The 14,202-nt window shown below is 39.7% G+C and overlaps 1 long non-coding RNA gene across 6 annotated transcripts in view; it reads right to left on the reverse strand.

The window, feature by feature from the left end:
* Positions 1–13,688, reverse strand: part of LOC141774399 (uncharacterized) — an 83,695-nt gene extending 70,007 nt beyond the window's left edge. For all 6 annotated transcript variants that reach the window (XR_012595335.1, XR_012595339.1, XR_012595337.1 and 3 more), the window contains exons 1-3: positions 13,526–13,688; positions 13,267–13,316; positions 881–955 (exon numbers count right to left, since the gene is read on the reverse strand). This is a non-coding gene — a long non-coding RNA (uncharacterized LOC141774399). The remainder of the gene's footprint in view (positions 1–880; positions 956–13,266; positions 13,317–13,525) is intronic.
* Positions 13,689–14,202: the final 514 nt, after the last annotated feature.

Below are 14,202 nucleotides of genomic sequence, written 5' to 3' on the forward strand. Positions count from 1 at the left end.
TCAATAAACTATAATTGATAAAAGTATTGAAATTGCGTCATTGATAAAAAATAAATCTGACATGTTTTTTCATAAAATGTTACTAAATAAACACAAAACATATCGATCCAAAATATTTATAAATGCAGAAACATGAACAAAATATTTCTTAACACTCCATAAGTTATTTGACCTCTGCACATTTTTTTAGTTTTTGAAATATGCTCATTTTTATGACCAGATCGAGTGCAAAGGCGTTTTGATGGTTTTGTTATGTTCTGCACGTAAAGTAACGTGATGACGTGAAAGACGGCAGCCTCAGCTTTCTGCTGCAAAAGGAATGAATGCTCTAGCTACTAGTTTTTTTTATGTTATATATATTTGAATAGGATGATGAAAACGACGACATCCCGCGGGAGATCCGTTTTTAAAGAGTTAAGCTTTCGTTTTTATAAATTCCCCAGTGTCCCGTTTATGTTTATATATTTGATGAAATGAATCCTTTTATTTTCTTTAATATTTTTGTTTTTATCCTTGTTTTCATATCCATTATAAATGGTACAATGATTGCTGTACTGATTAATTTTATAATTTTGATTTCATCTGTATACTATATTGTTGATCCCTGATTCATTTCTTCATATTTTATCCATTTTATTTTACGTTATGGCATTATACGTTTTATATCAGCTGTTTTGTATATTCTTAGTGCTGATTCTGGTTTGTGCAGTACTATCTATCATGTTGTTTTGTTACTCATTGGTCTTCTTAATTTAGTATTTTTTTGTTTCCGAATGTGATAAAATTATTTTTATTTGATTTGATGACTTTTTTTATTTTTAATGATTTTCACAGAATTAATTTTTCACAGAAGTAATGTAGAAAAAGAGAGAGGACCTACCGGAAACGTTCAGTCACAGAATCCCATGGTACAGTATGGCCTTCACGTTCACCAGATATCCACCCAGCTGAACACCTATGGGATATATTGGAGCATGTTTAGAACATGTTAGACGGCGCTCTCGACCACCATCATCAAAACACAGAATGAGGAAACATGTTTTGGTAGAGTGGTATTCGTCGCTCTAGTTGAGTTCCACAGATTTGGAGAATCAATGGCGACAAGAAATTAAGCTTTTCTGGAGGCTCATGGTGGAACAAAAACCTTACTAAAACTCTTTATGCTCTAAATGTTCTATGTTGTATGTTTTAAACTCTTAACACCACACCCCCCCACAACAGCCTGTTTTCCCTCCTGCCCTCTTGTAGAAGATACAGGACCCCCAGGACTCTCACCAGCAGACTGAGAAACAGTTTTTTCCCCCCGAGGCCACAACACTCTTCAACAGATAAATCATATGACACTCTCTCTCACAATAAGTGCAATAAACAAGTGCAATACCTCAATCAATGCAATACGTGCGATATAAAAAAAAAATGCCTGTGTAATATTTTTATAGTATCTAACCTCACTGCTCCCATGTTTATATATATATCTATATATCTATAGATATATAGATATATAGATATATATACAGTATATATGCTCTATATTTATCTCACTGCCTCTGTTTATATATAGTATGTTCTTAATATTCCTTTGTCTTGCCTTTAGTATTTCCTTTTATTTATTGTATATAACTTACAACTTTTTTTTTTTTTTTTTTTTTAAAATGGAGCTTCCCAGCAAAAAGTATTTCACACGATTGTACTTGTATAACCGGTGTGACAATAAACATCTTGAATATTCCTTTAACTTGTCATCTCTCTGCATGCTACAAAGCTTTGAATTAAAACTTGTCAAAATCTAGACAGGAAAATAATATTGCTTTGGCTCATCGCTCCTTAAAGGGATAGTTTTGGTGTTAGTCAGTGTATTACCTACAGTAGATGACGGCCGGCATGCCCCCAGTTTGGAGAAGCAGACAGGAGTAAAACCAATGTACTGCTGTGGACGGGGGAAGCAGCAAAATGGATTTTAGAAACCCAAAAGAAAGGCTCACCTAAAAAAAATTTATATCAGTTCAAGTGTACACTATATTTTTTATATTTTTGCTGGTTTACCTCTCCGTGAGACAGTTATACAGTCTATGTTTCCGACGGGGAACTGAAGCTGTTAGCTATGCTCTTACCAAAGCAACCAGACTCCATTAAAAGAACCTGGAATTTGACCTTGCACGACACGAGAGTTGCTCGTCACGATCGATTAGTTTGTTCGTGTTATCATATCACTTTGGTGAATGTGAACTAATCAAAGTCACACAATAACGCAAACAAACTAATCAATTGAGACAGCAGTAGACCAGCAACCTCCCGTATTCTGCGAGGTAAAATTACAGTTTTTTTCCCCCAATGGAATCTGCTGGCTTTGTATGGTATTTAAGTACATTGCTTTGCTTCCGTGCTGGTACTCGTGTCTGCTTCTCCAAACTGGGAGCGTGCCGACTGCCATCTACTGTAGGCAATACACTTACTATGGATAAGTACCTCATACAACCCCACTTCAAAACACCCAAACTATCCCTTTAAGCTGTCAGAATGGAGGTGCCTGCTTGAGGGAGGAATGAAGGGGGCCTGGATGCCAGATGTGCTGATATAAGCCTAAATGTAACTTGGTGTCCAGGTCAGCATCAGCTATGCAGGGCAGCAAACACTACAATCAATCTGTCAAAGATCTGAAAACAAGCCCGATCAGAGACTCGTCTTCTTATGGGAATACCTGAATGAGACTATGCAGCAGGAACACAGAGGGGGAATTAAGAGGATGTGTCAGGTTGTGTAATGAGAGTTGCTGCTCATGTATACAGAAGAGGCCGTCACTATCAGTCAGATCAAATCAAACAAAATGCCAGTGACAGTTAAAGTTCAGCTGTGTAAAAGCAAAGTGATTGTTAATGGCTTTCTTTTCCCACTTAAAAGGGATACTTCAACCAGCTCGGTGTCATCGCAGTGTGTGTAGATGAGCAGTGTTTGGCTTTGCTCCGTGCTGCCAGCGCCCAAAGCTCCCCCGCTCATTTGCCGACGGAGGTCCAGGTGTCACCTGGTGGACTTTTACTGGCGGACGGGCGACGAGCTCCGGGCGCTGACGGCACAGGGGGATGACACACAGAGCTGGTTGAGAATCGGTTTCCCTTTAACCCTGAGAGAACCATTTAACCATCAGAAATTGATAAAACATATTTTTATTATTAAAACCCTCCAAGGTTAAGACCAAATTAAAGACACCAAGACCTTGAGGAACACCACAGAAAAAGCCACGCTGTGATTTGGTTTCAAAAAGTTTTGACATTTGGAGATTTCTGCAAGTATTGCATTTTTTGCCGATTAGATGGCGAGCACTTCTGTTCTGGAAACTGCTCAGAAACCCCCTCATTGTCAATCTACCTAGGAAACCCATCCATCCTCTGAATGATCTAGGTCTTTAGTTTGTGGCTGTAAAGTTTCATGAGGCTGTCATTATCCTAGAGGTCACCACAGGTCTCATTTGGTCTCATTAAATGAAATGGCTACTATGGGGATTAACATCGTCGCACATGAATACAAATGAGCTCATTGGATCCAACAGAGTCTCAGCTTTACAGTGATACCCAATATATGTAATTCTAAGACTGTTAAGGGACCCCAGTATGCAGAAAATCTCTAATACACTATTTGTAGAATAGGAGAAAATAACACATGTATACTGCATGCAAAAAACTGCATGTTTTTTTTCCCCAAACTGCATGTGATTATCATAGAGTGGGCATGTCTGTAAAGGGGAGGGTCATGGGTACCCAGTGAAACCATTTTCATTCACATATCTTGAGGTCAGAGGTAAAGGGACCCCTGTGAAACTAAGCACTTCCAACACTGATGAGTAGACTACTAGAAACCTTCTTAGAAAACACAATGCAATGAGGGTTGAACCCTCATCGCCTGCGTCAGCTTTAAGAAGTCCTATAACTCGTAAAGCTGCAGCCTCTGCAGTAGCTTCTATCTGCTTATCCTGTTTGTTGCAGGTGTAATTATCATTTGAAACAGCAGTTAAATGCTACGCTGTTTGGCAGCTAACACGGTGATCCTGCATATTGGCCCTTCACAGCGGAACATAAACCGAATGCAACAGTTACGGATGAAAACTGATCTTCTTTAATGGCAGAAATCCCAGATCAGGACCGCCTCCAAAATGATATCCAGCCAACAAATGTCAGCCCAGAATCCGTTTGGTTTCTCACTTTCTAGCATTCAGGCTGCCGCTGGCTGGATACTCCAAACTAAATCAAACTTGGCTTGTTTGCACGGGACAAAGCGTAGATTTACATCTACAGTCGCTGCAGTATGTGTGTGCGAGCTGGACGGCCAAGTGAGCCAAACCTGTTGATACTTTCACAAACACGCGTTTCATTCCCTGCTGACACACTTTGGGTTTGGAGTTTGGAGAGCTGAGCACATTTCTCCCTATTCTTCAAGCTTTACACTGTCTCCCAGCTAGAACAGAGCCTCAATATATTAATCCTTATTTATGCTTAAAGAGTATAAACCCAGCGGGTCCGTTTTGTCTCTGGGCAGCAGTCAGTTTGTTGTGCCTCCAGTCAGAACCGAACGTGGTGAAGCATTTCGCTTCAATGCACAGATGGAACCAACTTTGTTATGATCTTAAAATCCCCCACGTTAAAAACTTCCTGTACTCTCGTATTCCTCCGCTATCCGGTGAGGACACCGTTAACACCTGACCAGGAGTTACAGCGAGGACATCGTTTGCCTGCGGTTACATCTTCCACAGCAGTTTGACAAATCACATTCAGCTCCATCTGGACGCTGCTGTCAGCCTGAGAAACAGACGAAAACACACAAGAGGAGGCATATCTTCACTGGGTTTTTTTTTCAGTGCAAATAACAAATGGACTGTGTCTCCTGAGTGCTCACACCTGACAGAGAGAAGCGCAACCAGGAAAGGCGTTTTGTTTCATAATAAGGCGTGAGGAAGCTCAGGTGCACACAGAGAAACCCATCCTCCCCCAGTGCTCCTTCACCACGCAGTGTCACTCTGAATAAAGTCACTCCAGCAGCTGCGGAGGTCTCTCTGCATTAACGGGAGGGTATAAATAAACAGGTAAACTGTGGCAGGAAATATCCGCCCCTGTGGATATTCATAGAAGCATTACTCCCTCACATGTTGAGTTAAATTATGAGCAGTTTCACAGAAGCAATGAAGAGCATCTGCTAAAAAACAGATGGTACATTTTGTTCATAATTTTGAAAAATATGACACTTTGTCATGCTGTAGCCCTCCCCAACGTTAAGATATATTCTACTGCTAAACAATAACTGTTCTTCACTATAATTGTAAACAGCCGGTCGATAAATTTCTCTACTTTCCTGCACTTTCCCATCAGTCTGTCTCTTTTTTCTACATCTTATTTGTATGCCTCTGCGTCAGCAACAGACGTGGTTAGGCATTATGTTTTCCGGTTGTCCGTCCGTTCACCTGCACGTACTATTACTTTTATGACTTTTTCCATTCTTGTGAACGTGATATCTCAGGAACGCCCGGAGGGAATTGAAGGTCAAAGATCAAAGGTCAGTGTGATCTCATGTCTGCCCCATTCTTGTAATACACCTTGAGACAAATTTCTTCGCATTTGGCACAAATGTCCACTTGGACTCAAGGATGAACTCATTAGAAGTTGGTGGTCAAAGGTCACTGTGACCTCTTGTTCATCCCACTCTCATGAAAGCGATATCTCCGGAACGCCTGAAGGGAATTGTATTACATCTGGCACAGACATCCACTTGAACTTGAGGCTGAACTGATTAGATTTTGGTGGTCAAAGGTCAAGATGAAAAAATCCTGTAGTGATGACATTTTGGACATGGATGTAATCTGTAACTTGACTGCAGACCAGAGGAAAACAAGGAGTCAGAGCTGATCTGAGGTCTTCTGTCTAGCTGCTGTCTATAAGAGCCGGCTGTCAATCACTCGCAAACTCCAACCAAACGGTCAAACTAGGCCGCACTGATCAAACATTACAACCCTTAAGTAAGAAGAACAACTTCAGTTGAAGATTTAACACCTTGGTGACATTTTTTGTGCAAAAACATTCACAGAGAATTAAACATATCCTTGTGGAAATCTTATGATCTGAAACCTGCATCATAAGACTGAAAGGTACAAGTATCCCCATACACCTCCATCCTCTAACCTTTCTCTCTCCTTTTCAATGTCAGACTACTTTCTTTTTCTAAATCACAATCCTTTCACGGCAGAGAAATACTGATTTCACAGAGCATATTATTTAGAGATGAAAATCCTGTGCTGTGAAAGAATGAGAATGAACATTAAGGAGTGTAAACTAATCAACAACAAATTACAAGAAAAAATCTGACAAACATCCTAGAGAGACGATATGGAGGAAGTTAATTAAAATTAACTTTATGAAAGTTGGATTAACAAGACAGCAAAAGCAGAAAAACAAAAATAGTAGGGCTGTCCTCGAACAACGAAAATATCCATTTGCTTATGTCGACTAATCGATTAGTTGGTTTAATCGACAGATCTGCGAAATTGAGTTTCTCCACAAAGAATCACACTAAAGCACCACTTAAAGTCTTGTGTTTACCAGCGATGTGCTCACACGTTTCCTGGAAATAAGTCATTCAGCTTGAAAAAAAGCATAAAAAACAACTAATCGACTAAATAAATCTTAGTCAACTAAGACCAAAATCTACTAAGAGGGGGCTGCCCTAAAAAATAGATACGCATGCATGATGAGAGATGTTTTTGTTGCAGGAAGCCTCATAGTTCAGGTATTGATGTATTCTAAAAGGATTTATTCATCATCTTATTTTAAATCTGCTGTTTTGGCTCCACAGAGCCGGCATGGGGATGAATACCGCTGAAAACGGCCCACTTGAGTGCCTACTTAAAGCAATTATAATGTATTTTTTTTAAGGTCGACCTTTATGCGTATGGCAACTGCGTGTCAAACTAAATGGACTTTAGAGAGAGACGGGGTCATCCACACAGACAGACTGCATTCAGAGGAGAATAAAAACAAAGATGAGGATCGCCGGGGCAACGGATAGTCGTGATCAGACAGACATTAGCGCTGCGTGAGCACAGCATCGACACGCTGGGAGTCCGAACGCATCGGTGGTCTGGAAAAGAAAACACAATTCAAAATCATCCAGCAACGCATTGTGATAGCCAATCAAAACAACTAGAAATTACATTTCTATAGTATTCCAGGCAGCAATTAGGTTTCCAATCAAAACATAAATAGGAAAATAAATTAGTATTGTATAAACATAATTTACAAGGATACAGGGTCGATCGAATACATCAAGTTCGCCTTCATGATAGATTGGTTTTTAACATGAACGGAATTATTCTGTTTACCCAGCAGTCACTGCAACGAAGAATTGAAGTTCTGAGCTGTTAAATTCTGTCTCAGTGTTAAAAAAACGTTGCAGTTTTTTGACATCTGATAAGCCTTCACATTTACAGATTTTCTCAAAACTGCCTTCAACGCCATTCACATTTGAATATATTCCTCCTTTCATAGCAACATTTTCCAAACTGGGCCATAGATCTGAGCTAGCAGTCTTCTGATCCCAAGTCAGCACTGATCATTTTGACACTTCTAGTCATTTGCAAAATATTTCAACATTTTACAGTCAGATTGTCATGAAACGTGTTAAACATGTTGATGGATGGTACGCACCCATTTATCGTCCGAGCATCAGGATTGGCTGATATTCGCCTTGTTGATTGCCATCGGACTATCGGCAAATAAGATGACATTTGCCGACGTTTATCTGTTGTGTTGCATCAATTTTGCGCCGGCTAATTGTTGCGTTGGTAATTTGCGGTCGGTCTCGGACGACAGTAACCAGCTGCTGGTTCAGAGGAGAAGCCACTGACTGGACACCACTCGGATGGCGAGAGTATTACACTCTCTCGGAGAAAGATCAGCGACGAGAACCTTAATGTTCAATGAAAAATTGAGCAGCAAAACAACGGCTTACAAGATTGATTAAAACAATCGCTGCGGTCTGAATGAACGAACCTGGTGTGTGCATAATGTGTCACTAGAAGCCTGTCAGTCCAACGGGGGGTGACGCGGCACCCAGTACGTTACAGTGGGAACATCCTCCAGGCCGTGCAGCCCCTGAAACAGTAAGATGTCTTTGTGTCCCTGGCACAAAGGGGGAATAAATAACAGCAAAAACAAAATTTAAAAAAACATTGGTATCGGCCATCGGACAAATTGTTTGATCGGAATCGGCCCAAAATTTTGCAATCGAGGACAGCCCTAGTGACCCCCTGGCTTTTAAGAAGGCTTTAAGAATACTTAAATCAGTATATTGTGTTTCTCCATCCCACGTTCTTCTATTGTTGTTTTTAATTACCACTGCAGTCTCTCAAGGACATTAGCGGGGCAATAGGCTTTTAGTTTTGTAATTATGAGTGAAAATTGACAGCATAATTTCAACAGCAGTAGTGTCCTGAGAACAACCACATGCCAAGAAAAGAAAAATTAACAACTATATAGAGAGAGAGATATGAGTGCAGACTAGTGAATGAGTAAAATGGTAAATTTCTGCTTGCTAGTCAGAAACAATAATTGTCATTTAAACCGGCATTATTTTAAACCCATGAATCACACAAAGCAACAGCAGAGCTGCAACGACTAATCTAGTAATTGATTCGTTATCGACCGTTAAATTAATCGCCAACAATTTTGATAATTGATTAATTGGTTTGAATATTCTTTTTTAAGAAAAAAAACTCTGATTCCAGCTTCTTAAATGTGAATATTTTCTGGTGTCTTTACTCCTCTATGACAGTAAACTGAATATCTTTGAGTTGTGGACAAAACAAGACATTTGAGGACGTCATCTTGAGCTCTGGGAAACACTGATCGACATTTTTCACCATGTTATAGAGCAAACAACGCATCGATTAATCTACAAAATAATCGACTGATTAATCATCAATGAAAATAATCCTTAGTTGCAGCCCTAAAATACATATTTTTTACATATCAATACATTATATCACTTGTTAAATTCTGACATTGATCTGGTTCAAAGTGTTCATATTCCTCATATCATCTAGAAATAAATCAACCTTATTAATAATACGCCCATGATTATTCTCGAAGAATTTACAACTGAACAGATCACTTATCAACTCTCTCTACTTCATCTACTGTGATGAAACTGTCTGCAGTCAGTCAGAGTCTCTCTCAAACCGTCTATCAGGCCAAACTAACTTGTATCTAACAGCTGCAGTCATTTGGAGCAGGTCATCAATGAAAGCAGACAGCTCAATCCATCAAGAAGCTCACGTATTTCACAGCCCCGTGATCTTAAGTCATCTGTCCGCGGCCCCGGAGACACTCACACTCTCCTCCACAAAACTTTATCTCTGCTTAAAGGTTGAGTCTGAGGGTTATTGGGCCTCGTGCAGGAAGCGATAGAAGAACACATTTCCTCTTACTTTTGCTCGTATCCATGATTTGTTTTTATTTTGTTAGTATCTACTTTCTGGGATTCACCAATGTTTTCTTATTGTTGCTTTTCTGTAAGGTAAGAGAACATTTTACGAGCGGTCGAGAGCACTCTTATCTTACCAAGATAAGAAAAAAACATCTCCACAGTCTACAAATTGTTTCTTTAACTCAAGGAAACAGACGTTTGAAATCTGAGGAACATAAAAAAAAATGCATGAACATCATATAAATAAATTTAGATTATTATCTGTTTTAGAGTGTTTAGGATGATCGGATTATTACATTTCTGTGCTAAAGAAATACTATTGATCCATTGATCCCAATAAAGACTATAAACACCATTGGGTGGTATTGCATACGTTCAGCTTCTGAATAGCGTACATACTGTACTGCTCTTAGATGCTTTTTGATTTTCCTGTAACGCCAGTAATGATGCTCTGGAAAATCATTTGTTTACTTAACAGTATCAATAAAATCAATCAATCTATGTATCTAAGTTCTTCTTCCTACAGCAGTTTTTGTTGGCATCTCTACAACTCTCGGGCATACAACTGTACGATTATGGCCAAAAATAATAATCACAATTACTTTTGATTCATATTTAGATTTGTATTTACAATTATTCATTGATTTTAGGGACAGCATATTTTTTATTGCACGTTACCATTTAAATAAGCAAAGTTGTGCTACATTCCTGCTAATGTACAAATCTTTGCATCAAAATAAGACTAAAAAAAAGGTTCTTCTTCAGGTGAGTTCAGTGCATTTACATTTTGTCCGTAAAATACACAGTATATTACTCTTCTACTCTGGAGCTGCAACATCCAGGAAAGTGTTTCACAGGCTCCCGCTGTAGGATGAGCGCACAGCAGCATGACAGCTCCCTAAAAGTCAAGCCAAAACATCTGGATTGCCCCCCCGCTGGGTGGCTGGCTGGCCCTTGATTTGATATGCAACAGAGTTTTCTATGATTGCATTTTAAACATCAAAATCGCAGCAGAGGGCGTTACTCTATACTAATAATAAACAATCGGCCATATGCCTCCAATTTATGATCAAGAGGGATTCATTTTTCAGCACACCTTGGTGGGTAAGACTTTTGGTGCATCTGGAGTTGACTTCTCTTATTTTTAACTTTTTCTTTGCAGAAAGCAAAGACAAAATATAAGATAAGTTTAAGAGAATGTTGCTGCATGAGGCCGAATGTCTGTGAGAGAGAACTGGATATTAAAACAACAACTGTGCCTCAGCCCGACACTTCACCCATCTGGTGCAGAGGGACTGTAAGACAACGCCATGATGTGACAACGGATGTAACGGATGTGCCCACGCTATGGCTGTCCATCCACTGCAAGATTAATTATGATTAATTGCAATTATTTAATCCATATCCATCCATATTTAAGCACGTATTGAAATTCCACGATACACCACTTTTAATTAAAACATCAGAATCACAGAGCTGTAGGAAGTGAGGCTGCAGTGTGTGTGTGTAGCTGCGTTTCTACACCAACTGCATCAAATCGAGATGACAAGGCCTGTCTCACATCAGAGGCTCCGTCGAAAGCATCGGAGAAACGCTGTTTCCTTTCGCCGGAAGGAAACAACTAGTGCATCTCACACACACCACGGTGCATCGGTCGATCGATACAAGTTGAAAAAGAAGAGAGCCTGAATGAGCAATTTCAGTCTTTGTGAAGCTGGATTGTCTCATTGGTGGACGAGGAGCAGGTTCAGAGTCCAGAGAATCCTCCTGATTTTGAGATGAAGTTAATGTGTCTGTGTGTGTCTCTTGTGTTCAGAGGCCTGTACTACGAAGCGAGTTCAACATACCCAGCGTATCTTCTCGTTATCTTGCTTAACTAACCCTAACAAACGAGATCACGCTAAGCGGTCCTACGAAGGGGGTTATCAATTTGGTAAATCAACCCAGGGTTTCTCAGTCTGGCTGAGTGCGTTCACATGAACGGGGCGGTGTTTGCAGCACATGACCAATCACAGACATGAACAAGACTACTGACGGACAGAGCGGCACATTTAACAAAGGAAGAGCAAACTATATTAGACAAATACGAAGAAGTTAAACACATAATCCAGGGTAAAATGAACAGTTGAAGCTGCCAGATGCAGGAAGGACAGCTGGCAAAAGAAAAAACTCCTGATGTGTGAATGCGTAAATTAACAGATTTATTAATTTAATGGAACACTCAAAAGTGAAATATAGTCGTCTTAATATAAATAGCTTTTAGAAGTGAAATGGATGAATGGATAACACTTCATCATACCCATTCACAAGTATGAGGCGTGTATGACTATTTCAGCCTCGTTTCAGCTGCGTCCCCGTCTGCGGCGGTGTGAAACGGACTCAAGAGCAAGTAAAATAAATAAATATAAAAACATAATTCAAAGTGGTAAACACCCACAGCATAGAGCCAGCTGTCCGTCCTGCATTTCTCAGTTTAAACTGTGTTGTTTTTAGCCTGGATTTATGATTTGAACTTCTTCATATGTGTGTAATATTATCATACAATCTGCTCACCGAGCTCTGATTGGTCAGCAGGCGGTGCTTTTATACGAGTTGATCTCTTATCTGGAACATCACCTGCTCCGGAGCATGTTAGCTATTCATTATAAGTTACCATGGCGATCTACCCCGGTATGAAGCGATCCACCTCCGTAGGACGGAAAACCCAGAATTAACCCTGAAGTTACCTTGTTTCGTAATACAGGCCCCAGGTGTCCACTGCACGCCATTCCAGAGCTACTGTATGTTTTCATGTGTAAAGCAAACACATTCTCAGCCCAACTTGTCACATACTGACGCTTTGTCAGAACCCTCTGCGTCACTTTTCGGTCACAATAAACACGTGCTTAATGTTAAACTAAACAAAAACACTTGCTTAGGATTAGGCAACGGATGGGTTTACATTGTAGTTATTGGAAGGCCCGGTGCGTCGGCATCGAACACCGACGGCCGTGACAAAACATCAGTATTTGACGACCTGGGAATGAGAACAGGCTGGCAGAGCATAGGTGGAAACAATGATCAAACACGGTACCTTATTCTAAAGAAGGTCCATATTACTCACAATGACTATATCATTATTATGATAAGAGAACATATGCTATTTGGGGCTATTTAGTGTGGTTTTAATCATTTTGGGTGACAGGAGAAAGTATTAGTAAGATAAATTAATTTCCATAGGATTTGCTGTATAAGGGGCGAAAAAAGCAAACAGTCATTTAAGCAACTGCCTATTATTGAAGTTGAAGTATCCCACAGCACTGAAACGCAACACACAACAAGTCATAGCTACAGAATTGCAGAGCAACCTACAAACTTTTCACCAAGCGTAGTCACTGCTTCTCAAACATGGGTATAAAAAGAAGAGGAAACTGTGAATGCCAAATATGTTATGTAAATACACTTAAGCCTTTCCTGCTTATGGGTGTCTAAGATGATATCTATTTGCTCAGAGTACACAGACAGTAATTGTATTTGGGGGGGGGGGGGAATGCTATCCGCTCCTCTTGATGCCAGATGTAGAGATTAAAATGTTTGCCAAAAATAAGAAGAAGAAACCAACCAGTCTTCTCTCTGGAAGTGTTTTCTCTTTTCTCCTGTTTGAACACATCTGATAGCAAACCATTTTTATCTTTTCTACATTCAAAATCCTCTGGAGACAAATCCACTCACATCCACAGCCAAGAGATGACAAAGAACCAGATGGGAATGAATTAGAAAAAACATTTAGTCAGACAGCATCACTTCCTCTTCCTGTGAACTCACCTTCACCTGAGTGACGTCTTCAGGTGGACACTTCTGGTTTTCAGGAGCCTCTTTCTGTGTAGCCTGTGTGAAGGAAACAAGTTTCCAAACATTAACTTGGTCTGAAGTTGATAAATCACCTCCTATCACAATATGTTGCAGAAATGTTCATCCTGCAGTCCAGTTAACCTCTCCTCCCCTCTGCTGTCATCTCTGCCCAAACACTTCACATATCACAAACACTGACATTAAAACACTCTCAAACAATTAGTAAACACACCTTCTCCTGTTTACAGTTAATATGTTCCTTCTTCCTCTCCTCCTTACTTTCTTTTTGGTTTCTTATGGTGCCTCGACGTCACCTTAATCGGACGCAAACAGAACTGGGTGATTAGACTCGTTGTGATTGAACCTGAGTGCAGGTGTGTGGACTGAACCATGTGTGTCTTAACCAGAGGGGTGTCGGAGGGGCAGAGGACTTGTAATATTTATTACATCATGTCAAATTCAGTCTCTTAACCTGTTTAGTCTGCAAATATTACTGAAGCTTATATTTATAAACAATATATTTTTTTCGTTTTCATTTATTGCAGGAAGAAGGGGAATGTTTTAAACAGTTTTTAACAGTGTTAAGTCAGTTTATACTTAATGATATTTATCATGACAGGAGGTTTCACTCTGACCAAAATTCGGGGGGAACATCAATTCTGCAGAGTATTCATAGAAACCCTTTTGTACTTTGTGACACAGACTAGACTTATAAAACCAGTAGTGGATGAAGTACCAAAAAGCCACACTTGAGTAAAAGTACAGATATCTAACTAGAAAATGACTTTAGTAGAAGTTAAAGTCACCTATTAGAATATTACATGAGTAAAAGTCTTAAAGTGTTTGATATTTTTATGTGATTAAATCAGCAAATATATATATATGCCATCCCTTAAAGTCTCCGTGCAT

Source organism: Sebastes fasciatus, chromosome 9 (assembly GCF_043250625.1).
Source record: "Sebastes fasciatus isolate fSebFas1 chromosome 9, fSebFas1.pri, whole genome shotgun sequence".
NCBI lineage: Eukaryota > Metazoa > Chordata > Actinopteri > Perciformes > Sebastidae > Sebastes > Sebastes fasciatus.